Source organism: Vitis vinifera, chromosome 13 (genome assembly GCF_030704535.1).
Source record: "Vitis vinifera cultivar Pinot Noir 40024 chromosome 13, ASM3070453v1".
Taxonomy (NCBI): Eukaryota; Viridiplantae; Streptophyta; class Magnoliopsida; order Vitales; family Vitaceae; genus Vitis; species Vitis vinifera.
Window position 1 is genome coordinate 5,977,398 of NC_081817.1, and position 14,718 is coordinate 5,992,115.

At 34.0% G+C, this 14,718-nt stretch overlaps 1 long non-coding RNA gene across 2 annotated transcripts; it reads right to left on the reverse strand.

Annotated features, from left to right (window-relative positions):
* Positions 1-8,084: 8,084 nt before the first annotated feature.
* LOC104881114 (uncharacterized) lies at positions 8,085-11,124 on the reverse strand. Of its 2 annotated transcripts, XR_009467459.1 has the most exons (3): positions 10,475-11,124; positions 10,233-10,309; positions 8,085-8,386 (listed from the first exon to the last, which is right to left on the reverse strand). It is a non-coding gene; the product is annotated as an uncharacterized LOC104881114 (long non-coding RNA). The 2 variants fall into 2 exon arrangements; XR_002031521.2 differs by lacking the exon at positions 8,085-8,386 and having other exon boundaries at positions 9,537-10,309.
* Between the last annotated feature and the right edge of the window lie 3,594 nt (positions 11,125-14,718).

A 14,718-nucleotide genomic window follows, 5' to 3' on the forward strand; every position in this document is an offset into this window, starting at 1 on the left:
CCTCTAAGTCCCTAAAGTCGGGTCTCTACTAATACAATGAAACTGACGTGGCAATCAACGAGAAAGTCAATGGATATTCACCTAAATCATGCACAATATGAGAATCAAAACACGCAATAGAGATTGACTAGAAAAGGAGTGGATGCGTACCTCGGCCACGAGCCACAGTGCACTATCAAGAAACGGGATTAGTGCACAATTAATGAATACGAAACATAACCCATACATATCGGAGTGCAAAACGAAGCTCAAGCACAATACAGTAAGCACGATAATTGACAATCAAAAGGGGTCAAACATAGGGCCCCCAACAAAGCCCGATTTATTGTTCATGAGCTAATCTCACAAATCCCGTGTTTTAGAATTATGAAGGAATCACTATTGCTTATGTAAAATCAAGAAGATCAAAAGATTATTTAGGAACTGAAATGTGATTAAAAACTATTCGAGTGAAAACTGGATTATTGGAGCTTATTTGAAAATTGGAGTATTTGGAATTAAATTTTAAAGATTAGAGCTCCGGTGATTAAATTGAAATTTGTTAAAGAAAATGAGAAACGGGCTTTAGGAAATTGAACTACAAGACCATAGACTTTTGAAAGTTGAATTTATAATAATGATAATAATGAGATTTTGAAAGTTGGGTTAATAATAATGATAGTAATGAGATTTTTGAAAGTTGAGTTAATAATAATAACAATAATAGAACTTTGAAGGTTTGGATTAATGATAATAATAATAATAATAATAAATTGATTTTGAAAGTTGAGGTAATAATAATAATAATAATGAGATTTTTGAAAGTTTGGATTAATGATGATAATAATAATAATAAATAGATGTTGAAAGTGTGAATTAATAATAATGATAATAATGAGATTTTGAAAGTTGGGTTAATAATAATAATAGTAATGAGATTTTTGAAAGTTGGGTTAGTAATAATAATAATTGGATTTTGAAAGTTTGGATTAATGATAATAATAATAACAATAAATAGATTTTGAAAGTTGAGTTAATAATAATAAATAATAATAAGATTTTGAGAGTTTGAATTAATGATGATAATAATAATAATAAATAGATGTTGAAAGTGTGAATTAATAATAATGATAATAATGAGGTTTTGAAAGTTGGGTTAATAATAATAATAGTAATGAGATTTTTGAAAGTTGGATTAGTAATAATAATAATAGGATTTTGAAAGTTTGGATTAATGATAATAATAATAACAATAAATAGATTTTGAAAGTTGAGTTAATAATAATAAATAATAATAAGATTTTGAGAGTTTGGATTAATGATGATAATAATAATAATAAATAGATGTTGAAAGTGTGAATTAATAATAATGATAATAATGAGGTTTTGAAAGTTGGGTTAATAATAATAATAGTAATGAGATTTTTGAAAGTTGGGTTAGTAATAATAATAATTGGATTTTGAAAGTTTGGATTAATGATAATAATAATAACAATAAATAGATTTTGAAAGTTGAGTTAATAATAATAAATAATAATAAGATTTTGAGAGTCTGGGTTAATGATAATAATAATAATGATAATAATAATAATAATGACAAGAATAATGATAATAACAATAATAATAATAGTAACAATGATAACAATAATAATAACAATAATAACAATAATAATAACGATAATAATAACAATGATAATAATAATTAATAATAATGATAATAACAATGATAATAATAATTAATAATAATAATAATAGTAACAACAATAATAACAATAATAATAATAATAATAATAATAATAATAATAATAATAATAACAATGATAATAATAATTAATAATAATAATAATAGTAACAATGATAATAATAATTAATAATAATAATAACAATGATAATAATAATTAATAATAATAATAATAACAATGATAATAATAATTAATAATAATAATAATAATAATAGTAATAATGGTAATAATTAATAATAATAATAATAATAATAGTGATAATATCATAAACCCAAGTCCTTAATCCCAAGCCCACGTCTAACATAAAGAAAACTCAATCCACAAGCCCAAGCCCAAATCCAAAACCAAACACAAAATTGGGCCTTGTGTCTTATCCCAAGCCCAAACCAAATTCATCTTCTTCCTAGCTTCCCCTCCCGCCTAGAAATCACCCTCCGAGGGAGCTCCTACCGCCGGCGGCACCAAGAGATGTTGCCGCCGTCGCCGACGACTGGCGCGGCTGTCCACCTGGCTGGAGCGGGTCAAGACGCACCATGCTTGCGTCAGAGAAGGAGCTGCTAGCGGTCCGAGGGTGTGGTTGCTACCAGCTTGGTCGATGGAGGGAGAAATAGCGGCGACGTCCAGAAGACGTTACCGCTGTCGCTGATGACCGACGCAACTGTCCACACGGTCGGAGCAATGCAGAGCGAACCGCGTGCCGGCGTTAGGGAGAATCAGCTCGCGACCTCAAGGCGCGACTGCTGCTGCTGGGGTGGCGGCGCCATCTGGAGTTGGGCTTGGGGCGGCGGAACTGGCGCCTGATGCACCCAAAACGGCGGGGCTGCACCCAAACCGGCGGGGCTGCGTCTGTTGTTGCTGCTACGAAAGGCGACATCGTCATCCGCTACAGCTGTGGCGAGGCTTCTGGTATCACGGAGGAGCTCACGAAAGGCGAGGGTGAATTTCCGCTCGCTGAAGAGGGGAAGGTACGTGGATGAAATAGGGATGAGCACGGGAGAAAAGGGGATGAGAAGTGTGAGTAGTGAGGTAGGAGATGGGTATGATACAGCCATGCTTGCATGGTTCTTAACACTCATGCTGGGGGAGAAGAGAATGGGTTTCAAAACACAAAACCAAAAAAACAACACCATGCATATCTGGATGGCACAATGAATATGATAGAGACCCTCATCCATTATTCAAACCAAATTGATGCAATGGAGAAGACATCAACGACATGAATAAAAAAACATCAACTAAATCAACAAGGGCGTGGGAGTGATGCTCAGAATAACCAGAAGTATGGTGAAATATAAACATACCTATAAACCACACTGGATGCCCGCCCTAGCTTTCTTTGATCAATCCTCTTCCCCCTTCTTTTTCTCTTCTTTTTCCTTTAGCTTCTCCTCCAAGCCATCTCCGTACCCCGTCCCATCTGCCGCCCAAAAGCTATCCTTCTCCCTCCTTTCACTTCCAACCGTCCTCGAGTCTGTCCTTCTCTCCTCCTTTTACTTCCAGCCGTCCTCGGGTGGATAAAGAAAGCAGAAAAGAAGAAGAAAAAATAAAATGAATGAAAATAAAAAAAAACCAACCAATGCCCCCAGTTGAGGGGGTCTACACACGGGTTAGAAACCTTAAATTTTTAGGCTATTAATATGGAAAACATATGATTTTGATAACCCAAATATAAAAAATATGAGATCCAACTATTAATAGGTAAAGTAATATGCAAAACGTGCATTATATACTGTTTATTTTTCCTCTTCCCATATTACCCCTAAATCTCTCCGTGTCATCGGCAAATCTTCTTATCTAAACAAAACAATTTGAAACTTGAACTCATTCTCAAAGCACAAAGAAACCCGACCCGAACAACTTTCCCTACCAATATTGTGTGAATTTCACCGTACCTTTGGCCCAGCATGTTGGCCAACACCACCCTCATATCCAACAACTTCTCTGCTCTCCCATTCGTTTCTCTCAAAACCCGCAACCCCAACTCTAGAATCTCATTTATCAGAACCCCAAACCCAAACCCTCCAATTCTCAGTAAACCCAAACACCCAATTTCTACATTTCAGAAAAGGGGTGGCCTTCAAATCTGTCAGAGCTCCTTCAACACTCAGAATCCAGAAAACTCAGCTACTGAAAATTGAGCTAAATTGGAGAGTGAGAACAAAGATGGTGGGGATGGAGGAGACTGGACAACACCAGCTCTGCTTTTCGTGTTGTGGGTTGGACTCATCTACTATGTTTTCAACCTCACTCCTGACCAGACTCCGGTACCATGGACTGCAACCATTTCATACTAAAGAGAAGTGCTTTTGTTTTGCTTTTGTGTTTGTTTAATTTGATGGGATATGGTTTTCTTCTTCTTGTTGTTGTTGTGCTTATTTCATTAATTTGGAAAATCCTAATGAGCACTAGGGCTAGAAACCCATTTCAAATTCTAGTTATAGTTCTATGGTACCAGTTATTTTATATGGGACATATTGAGGTATAATTGTCAAAGGTATTCCACATTTCTATTCAATTGTGGAATGCTTTGAGATGTTTTCTTATGATCCCATGAATGTTATTGGTGAAAAATATGCATAAATCTCCTTGTCTTCATATTGATATGTTGGTGTTATTTTAGGTTTTAAAAAATAAAGGAAGTGGATGGGGTGATATGTGTTCATTCTTTTCTAAGAATGATTTTTGGTAAAACTAAAGTGAAATTGTCAACAACTGGATGAAGTACAAATATTTATCCCTTGCTACCCATATGGGTACAGGCCAATTTTGAAACATATACATATTGTTGAAACAAAAAGTTTTTCATGTTGTGTATAATATCTTAGTGACCAAAATAATATGTTAAGCTTATTTTGCTTTCCATATTTGACACGATTACAAGTCACTATATTTCTACATAAACAAAGGAATTGCTTATTCTTTAGTTGCTAAAAAGTGTATTCAATCTAGAAAATGTTTTTTGGTACTTAGTTGTTTCATCTCTTTGAAAGAGAACTTCTGAATTTTAGGAGTTCATTTATTTCAATGATGATTAACATGCAATGATGTAAGTCAGTTCCCATGACAGAAACTAGTCCAAGAAGCTAGCAAATATGTTAATAAGATTGCTTCCACTGGGGGAAAAAATATTTTTCTTGCCCACATGTAGAGTATAGTATTAAAACATTGGTGTTGGACCTGTTGATAGTGTTGGAATGATATACGGTGCTGGTACTTACAAGATATTGTTGTCAAAAATGGTTTATAGATTTATGGACCAGTGGTAGAGTAAAATATTATAAGTTGTGATTATCGTTTCCATCAGGAGCCACTTGAATGTAAGGAAATAATGAAAGTGGATGAGTTGAGATGTGCTAATTTCTTTGTTTGAAAGATTTTTAGTATAATTATAGTGAAACAAAAGGTTTGTGAATCTAGTTTATAATATCTTTTTGTATAAATATTATATTAAGCCTATCATACTGTCCATTTCTCTGAAATGATCATTTAGGGTGTAATTGTCTTTACATAAGCAAAGGAATGCCTTACTCTTTAGTTCTCAAACAAATAGATTTTACTTAGAAAAGTTCATTGAGTACTTGGTTGTTTCATCTCTTCGAACAAGATAGGAAGAAAGGAAGAAAAGTTGGTATAGATGTTAGGATGCCAATTTTTTTGGAACAAAGAAACTGGAATATGGGCTTTGTCCATTAATGACCAAACTATTATTCTTTTTGTGCACTTAATACTGCTTCGGTAAGCTAAACTTGAACTCTACTTCTCCCAAGCCTCGGGCCTTCCTTCGTCACCTTTAAACTATGTCATTATGTGGTTCTCTTGTGTGCTCAAGTGGTCCACCAAAGGTTTTTTGGGACTGTACCTTAGGTACTACCTTAAGAGCCCTTAGGTACTATCTTAATGGCCTTTAGGTACTATCTTAAGGGATCCTAAGTACTACCTTAGCTAAACCTGAACTTTACCTCTCCCAAACCTCTAGCCTTCTTGTGACCCTTAACCCATGCCATTATGCGGTTCTCTTGAGTGCTCAAGTGGTCCACTAATGGTTTTTTGGGACTGTACCATAGGTACTACCTTAAGAGCCCTTAGGTACTACCTTAATGGCCTTTAGGTACTACCTTAAGGGACTCTAGGTACTACCTTAACTAAACTTGAACTCTACCTTTCCCAAGCCTTTGGTCTTCCTTTGTGACCCTTAGACCATGCCATTATATGGTTCTCTTGTGTGCTAAAGTGGTCCACCAATGGTTTTTTAGGACTGTACTTTAGGTACTACCTTAATGGCCCTTAGGTATTACCTTAAGGAACCCTAGGTATTACCTTAACTAAACTTGAACTCTACCTCTCCCAAGCCTTCGTCCTTCCTTCTCGAACATAACTTGTTTTTTTTTAAAAAAAAATATTGTTTTCTATTATTTTCCCTTCTAGGGAAGGTTGATCATTTTTTCCCTTCTAGGGAAGACTGGTCATTTCAATCATGAGCTTCCTAACATCAACAATGAAATGCCCCCAGGTTTTGATTACTCTGAAATTTGCTGCCAGATACCCCTGTGTCTGTTGACACTAGGGAACCATGTCCTTGTCTTAAAGCCATAGCTGCCATATTGTTTCATAACCATGCAAATTAAGAATGGGTTCATATACTCCCTGTGTTCATATACTTCTGCCTTCATCTGAATGTGGATTAATGATAGTTGCACCTTTTTCTTCTAGTTTGGAGGATAGTGAGAAAATATATGTTGTTGAATGGACCTGGCTCAAGTGGGACAAGGGTTGGGGGGTTTGTGGGTGGTTATAGGTTCAAGTCCCAATAGGGAAAAAAATTTACCTATCAAAAAAAAGAAAAAGAAAAAGGCTTGGAAAAAGAAAAATATATTAAAAGTAACATATCAAATCATTTTAATAAATTTGCTGCCAGTCACAAATTTATTTCTATTCTCATTTGGAAATACACAAGGCTTGGGTTCCTCAGTCTATTACATTTACAAACATTAAGAATAAGATAAAAGAGTGCTAATCATGAATTTATTTATTTATTCATTATTTATTATTTATTTGTTATGAAAGGTAACAAAATTTTTGTTAAGGCAAAAGAACTAAAGACAAGAAATGCCCCAAGAAAAAGAAAAACACAATTGAAAATTAAAGGAGGCACAATAACAGTAAAAATTGCCTGAAGTCTTAGTAGACCCTTGGGGGTCATGAATTTATTCTATACATTTAGAAGAATAAGAATCAAATGACTTCAAAAATCATACCATTTGTTTCCTATTAATTGGTCAGATACCCTAACCTGGACTGAACTTCTTATGAGTGAGTGGTAACAGAATACCTTCCTATCATGGAAATGGCCAATTAGAACTACTTTATTTAGGTATATACCAATCTCAGTTTCCCCAAATTCTAGTTTCAGGTTTTAGTGATTATGACTAGGAACTAAAAGTCCATTTGCAATGATTCTAGGAAGCACTTCTAACCTTTCTAACACTAACAAAAAAAATTTCTTTCAAGTATTAGAAAGACTAGAAACGCTTTCTAAATTCACTACCAAACACACTCTAAGACTTAGGAAGGGAATGCAGAAAAGGTAGAACCCATGGATGGTTAGCAGTCTATGGTTCATTCTACAGCATATCCAGTCTATGGTGGTCAGTGGAGGTTTTTTTATTTCCTTGTTTGGCATGAAGTTTAGTGAAGCTAATTGCATCTTCATTAAATTGTTTTGCAATTAATTAAGCCCATTGCATCCCAATCATGTCCAGCTAAGAATGTGTTTTCAAGGGCTCTATTTAAAGTTGATTTTTTGCCTGGGGGTTGTTCAGTAAAAATTTCTCATGGTTTATTAGCATCGGTGGTGGAGATAAATTGCCATTACTTGTGCAAGCATAGTGAGAAGTCAGCTAAATATATTGTTATCCATTTTGGGAAGGCTCCTTGTTTGTAGACTTCGTTGTAATCTTTGTTTGGATTCTCATGAGTGCTTCCCCATTCTATTAGGGAGACATTGGGTTGACCAGATAGTTTGTGGGCAAGACTCAAAATAGAATTTTGAGGTTAAACCCTCTATGTTTGGTTTAGTGCATATGAAAAAAGAAGAATTGAAGTAATTATAAAGGTTTAGAGCATTTGGAGTTGGTGCAGATAGATATTTTTATTAAATCTTCTTTGCATGGTTTTGGGATTCACTAGGGGAGAATAGTTAATAGTTCTCATTTTAGATTTCATTGATAGTTTGCATAGGGGTCAGAGAAATGTAATGCCTATTGCTTGGTCTTTCTAGTTTATTTGGCCTTTGACACACTTTTTACACTTTGTACTTGGTTGCATCTCCCTTTTTTGCATTTGCCTACAACATAAACATTTATATTTATATATTGGGCTTCAAAGTATAAGATCCTATCAATTTTCATGTTTGACAATTACAGAGGGATTTTAAAGAGAGCTAGTTAAGGACCCATGAGGTAGCTGCATTCTCATAATTAAGAAGTTAGGACAAAATAGGTTAACTATATCCTATTTTCCAAATTATAATTCAAAAGCAAGAATGCAATTCAAATCTTAACACCACCCTATGCTAAAGCCTGTAAGAATTCAAAGATTTGTAGCCTAAAAGGCTCACCAGACCTGATTGCCAGGGTTGTAAGAGCTTGAGCAGCAACGATACGAACCTGGAGGGACCATTACAATTAGAAAGAGGAAAAAAAAAACTAAGATTAGAGGCTATTTTGACAAAATTATTGTGATGCTAAACTGAGCATACAAACAGTCAACTTCCAACTTGTATTACTGCAATTTAAAACCCAAAAGACAACAAAATTTTCAAAAGGAATTTCACCAAATTAACAAGATTTGTCATTAAAGAAACATAGAAAAAAGTTCATTTAAGAGACATTTAACTGTTGTGTATGAGTTGGTGCAATTTATCCTAGAGTATCCGCTTGATCCTATTGACTAAGGCCCGGTAAAGAATACAGAAATGGTAAAGAAGGTAGATTTCTTTATCAAGAAGTCAAATATTGAAAGAAACACGTTTCACAAAATATCTCAAAACCAGTCCTGAATCTCATCCACTCAATAGCATGAATGCAAAACAATAGAAGAAAAAAAAATAGAACAGGAGAAAAATAAAAGAGTGAATTCGGTTGACTCAATAGCATGAATGCACAAAAAAAAAAAAAAAAAAAAAAAAATACAATGACAAACAAACAAAGTGAAAAACTTCCACATGACCCGGACAACTTTTCTGTGTACTGTAAGCCTTTTTTCTACTAGTGAAACAATGTGATTTTATTACTACAGCAACAATGTACTGCCACCTTTCCCAGGAACAGATTTGGAAATTTTAATTTCATTACCATCATTAATAGAAGTAGTATAGGGCAAGATGGGCAGGCAGAGACTAAGTGTAGATTTTTTTTTTCTTTTTTTCTTGTTAATTGGCTATATATGGTTATATTAAATGATTTTTGGTACAATATACCACGAGGGTAGAAGAAACCCTCACAACAAGCCTGAAAATCATGAGTTTTGGTAGGAATGTTCTGTGAATTTTTAAGGTTAACCTGCTGATTTTGACCAACACTACAAGCCCATCCAGGTTCACAGCCAGAAAGCCATGTAGTCAAGTTACAGTTCTTGTTAGGTCTCAAATAATTGCTTCTCTCTGATTTCACAAAGAAATTACTAAAGTAGAACTTTGTTTCTGCAGATGTGCACAATTATCGGGTAATATCTTTTGTTGTGGAAATTCAAACCATTATACTACATGAGAATGCAACTTATGATTCAAAATGACCCACTAGTTGTAGAAAATACTACTGAAAGAAAAACAACAGAAAATGCTGGCACTCGGTTTTCTCTGTCTGATATTTTACAAGATCCTTCTTTATTGCTTACTGCCCTTTGGGCCAAAACAGATCCTTACAGAAAGAGATGCCAAGGAAAGAGCATGATGGTGCCTCAAAGAGAAACTTTCCAATCATGGGTCGGAAAGAAACTATCATCTTCCTCATCAATCATAACAAGTTAAAAGAGTTAGAAACAATGGATAAGTATAACCTTTTGAGCTTAAATCCTAGTCTCATTGCTAAGAATTCACCAGGACAAGTGAGAAAAAAAAAACTGGAATACACACCTACCCGGTCCAAACCACCTTCCTATGAAGTCTCAGTAGCCGAATCACATTAATAATGCTCCTATAATTCTTCCCAATATTATAACAGTGCACTCAAATATGAAGTTTCTGACCAAGAAACACAACAGGTATTTCTAGTTACCCTCCATTTTAGTTGGTGAAGAAAAGCCATTAAGATTTGAGTTTCAAATTCCATTTTGTCTTCCTTCTAAAGAATTAAAAAAAGAATGAGAAACTCAATTCAGGTAACCAACTAGTTTAATTAGAATTGATTGATTCCAAATGTTTTTTTTCCCCGTGAAAGCTATTTTTTCCTATTTTACTCGGATTTTCTAGGTATCCAAACAAGCTCAAATGTAACTTGTAAAAACTACTCATACCTTTAGTTTTCTGGATGCAAGAAGCCAAGAAGTCCAAATTAAATGAAAGATTAAAAGCCTGGTTCCAATCAGCGTCCCTGATGGGCAATACAAGTTCAAAGTCAAACCAAATTTGACAAGAATCAAACACTTAAAATGAGTTTAATTAAACCAATTGCCCCAGCTCAGTTCATTCTTCAATTATTCAAAACCTAGAATCAACAATTTTTTTCTCTTTTTCAGAAACCAAACAGAGAACTCACGGATCCTTAACGCAGAAATTGGAGCGCTTTTGAAACTCCGCACTCAGCATTGTAGTCATATTGGAAATCTTACCATAACCAAACTGTGTGAACAATGGAAGAAGCTTGGGATTATCAAACTCGCTGTAGTCATCTACGTTATGGCACTATACGAACTGCACCGAACCCACCAATAGTACAACGAGAACCACCAATGTGGGAGCAGGGGAAGGGCAATAAGTGCCAACTTTCGCTCTTCTCATATCAAAACCCAATTGAAGCGTCGAGAAAAAAAGAAGTGTTGAAGCTCAGAAATAGTGTGTTTGGTTGGGAAGAAACCATGGGAAAGTGGAGGGGAGGAAATGGGAGCTCATTTGGATTTATTTTCCTGGGCTTTCTTGGGAACCAAACGCGGGGAAAGAGACTAATAGGCGATGATGGAGGAGGGAGGAGATTATTATCAGGGAAAGTTGTGTTTTTTGAAACTAGGTTCGAAATTAGGAATTTCCTGAGATGGGGTTAGGGCAAAATGATCAAAAGTGAGAGAGATTCTTTACTTTTGGTTCTCGATCGGGTTTCTTTGTGTTTCAGCTTTGAGAATTAGTTCAAGTTTCAAATTGTTCTACTGACATGGGGAGGATTTGTTGATGACACAGAGAAATTTAGGGGCAATTTAGGAAGAGGAAAAACAAACAGGACACAGTGCACGTTTTGGATATTATTTTACCTATGAAAATCCATATATTTTCCACATCAGTAGCCCAAAACCTAACTTTCCCTATAAGCTATCCTAAGTCTTCCTACTTAGCACTGATGTCAAAAATGACCTAAGTGATGATGATTGGTTTCCCAAAGAGAATGACATGGATGTGGGCAACTAATAGGAGTTTTGGGTCAAAATGGCCCATTTGTGAAACTTAATGTTCAAAATGGGCACATTTTGAAACTATTATTCAAAATGGCCTCTTTGATGCCACGTAGGTGCCACATCATTAAAAAATATTTTTTTTTCGTCATTATAGTGAAAGCCGCAGTTGGGAAACGCGGCTTCATTTTTGCACTAAAGCCGCAGTTGGCAAATGCGGCTTCATTTTTGCACTAAAGCCGCATTTGGCAAATGCGGCTTCATTTTTGCACTAAAGCCGCATTTGCCAAATGCGGCTTTAGTTAATTTTTATTTAAATTTAAAATTTAATTAAAAAATTATTAAATTACTTAATATACTTAAAAATAATAAATTATTTATATTTAAAAATATACTTAAATAATAAATTATTTATATTTAAACTTAAAAATCTAGTATTATTTCAACAAACATAAATTGATAAATAGAAGATATTATAAATGAATATTTGATTTATTAATAAATTAATAATCTTAAAATAATAAACTTATATAACATATAAATAATATATAAAATTGTATAATTTATTAATTTAATATATTTAATTTGTTAATTTTTAAGATATTAATTTATTTATATTATGATAAATTTATCTTTATCGAAATAATAGTATAGTAGTTAATAACTGAGATTTCAATTATAATATTTTTTTTTTACTTTCCAATTTAATTAAAAACTATTAATCACAATTTATGATTGAAATTTTAAAAATATACTTAAATAATAAATTATTTATATTTAAACTTAAAAATCTAGTATTATTTCAACAAACATAAATTGATAAATAGAAGATATTATAAATGAATATTTGATTTATTAATAAATTAATAATCTTAAAATAATAAACTTATATAACATATAAATAATATATAAAATTGTATAAATTATTAATTTAATATATTTAATTTGTTAATTTTTAAGATATTAATTTATTTATATTATGATAAATTTATCTTTATCGAAATAATAATATAGTAGTTAATAACTGAGATTTCAATTATAATTTTTTTTTTTTTTTACTTTCCAATTTAATTAAAAACTATTAAATCACAATTTATGATTGAAATTTTAAAAATATACTTAAATAATAAATTATTTATATTTAAACTTAAAAATCTAGTATTATTTCAACAAACATAAATTGATAAATAGAAGATATTATAAATGAATATTTGATTTATTAATAAATTAATAATCTTAAAATAATAAATTTATATAACATATAAATAATATATAAAATTGTATAATTTATTAATTTAAGATATTTAATTTGTTAATTTTTAATATATTAATTTATTTATATTATGACAAATTTATTTTTAACAAAATAATAATATACTCTTAAGCCGTAGTTGTCATATATAGATTTTTTTACAAAATTAGTTAATGAAATTAATTACAAAAAGTCTACTACAAAATGTAATTTTTAATAGTTTAATTAAAGTCACAAAAAATATCCACTAAACATTAATATAGTGGAAAATAAAAAACATATATAATCTCACATGCCTCCACAAGGAGAAAATCTATGTGTAACTGGTACTCTCTTCCTTTTTGGATGCCCCTCTCTAACTGTAGCAGGTACTGCATGTGACACATGAAGAACATTTGTCTGTGATGGGGCTAGAGCTGGAAATAGAGGTGGTGGAGGAGGTAGCAATCTAGGTCGACGTAAGCCCCGCCTACCCCTTGGAATGACTGGCGGTAAGTCTAGCTGAGTAGATGTGTCAATCTGCACTAATGGTGGGTCTGAAGAGGTAGGAGGTTGTGATGGAGGTAGGTCTAAAGAGGTAGGGGGTTGTACTGATGGTGGGTCTGAAGAGGTAAGGGGTTGGGCTGATGGTGGGTCTGAAGAAGTAGGGTGCTGCACTGATGGTACGTCTGAAGAGATGGGTGACTGTACTAATCGTGAGGATAAAAAGGTAGGGGGCTGTAATGATGCTGATACTGACGATGTGATGGGATGACAACTACTATATCTACTTCTCCCTCGAGATGTCGACCGACCTCGAACAAGTGGTGGTCGAGCAACTGTCGACTGAGCTGGTGACCTATCTCCTCCATGCTCTACATGTGGGAGACGATAATCCTCCCGAATAATGCACATAACATCAGTGGCCATACGAATAATATCAACAATACCAGTGCGGCAAGCATCAATATCAGAGTCCTCTAATGCATGACCTCCTCGAGATATGATAGATGTCATAGTCTCAATCTGTCACATAAAATGATATATAATTATTTGTTGGAATAAATATTATACAGAATATGTACATAATATTAAAGTGATACGAACCAATAAGTGGGCAGATAAAGCAGTAGCCTGGTACCGCATAGGTCCAAAATCACTCATAGGTGTAATAAAACGACGTGTAATACGACGATACCATGTCATGTACGGAGCATGGTAGTCCATATGAGGCCCTATAGGCGCCGCAGTGACAATGTGGTCCCCCCTAGCCTCCCATAATGCCACGTAGTGCTCATGATACAACCTCCAATCAAACTGAGGTCGACCACGTCGATCTATGGAGTGAAGGTCAGAATCTATAGGGGGTGTCGAAGGAATACCTTGTATGAGTCCAAACTGTCGCAACACACGCTCAGGACGATGCCACTCAACAATATAAAAAAAAATAAGTGGTGACATCGTCCGCCAAATATCCTGATCAGCTAAACAAATGTCTGGAAGCAACGCTAGTATATCATCTGTGTAAGGCTGCCATAATACCTGATATATTCATAGATGAGTATGTATTTAATGAAGTATAAATTATATTATTAATATTAAGATGTTCATGTTAAAGAATACTAATATTTAGCCCAAACCTGATCAGATCGCTGTCTATCAAACTCATCTCTGTATGTGACCAACACATGATGAGGAGTGTCTGTATGAGATAAGGGAACTCTCCACCTACTCCCTAGTGCATCTGGTGGGAATCTCTCATCTATAGGCACTGGTGCATGGGGAAGTGATCTACTAGGACGACCCACATGTAATCGCTCCCATGACCATAGCTAAAAATGAAATAAAATTATGTTTAAGTGCATATAATTATGACAAAATTACATAATTAATAAGATTAGTAGTTATACCTGCAACAAATGTAATGGTCCTGCAATAGATTCTGCACTATCTAAGCTAGCTCGACATAACTCCCGATAAAGATGTGCTAGTGTCGCACTCCCCCAACTATACTGTGCAGTCTCACCAAAATCTCTTAACATGGGTAGAATTGCTAATTGGATGTAAACCCCCTTCTTATCTGTAAATAATGAACCACTAACTAACAATAAAAGATAAGCTCTAGCATGGCGCTGTAACGTAACCTCATCTACAACCCCTGGTGGTAAG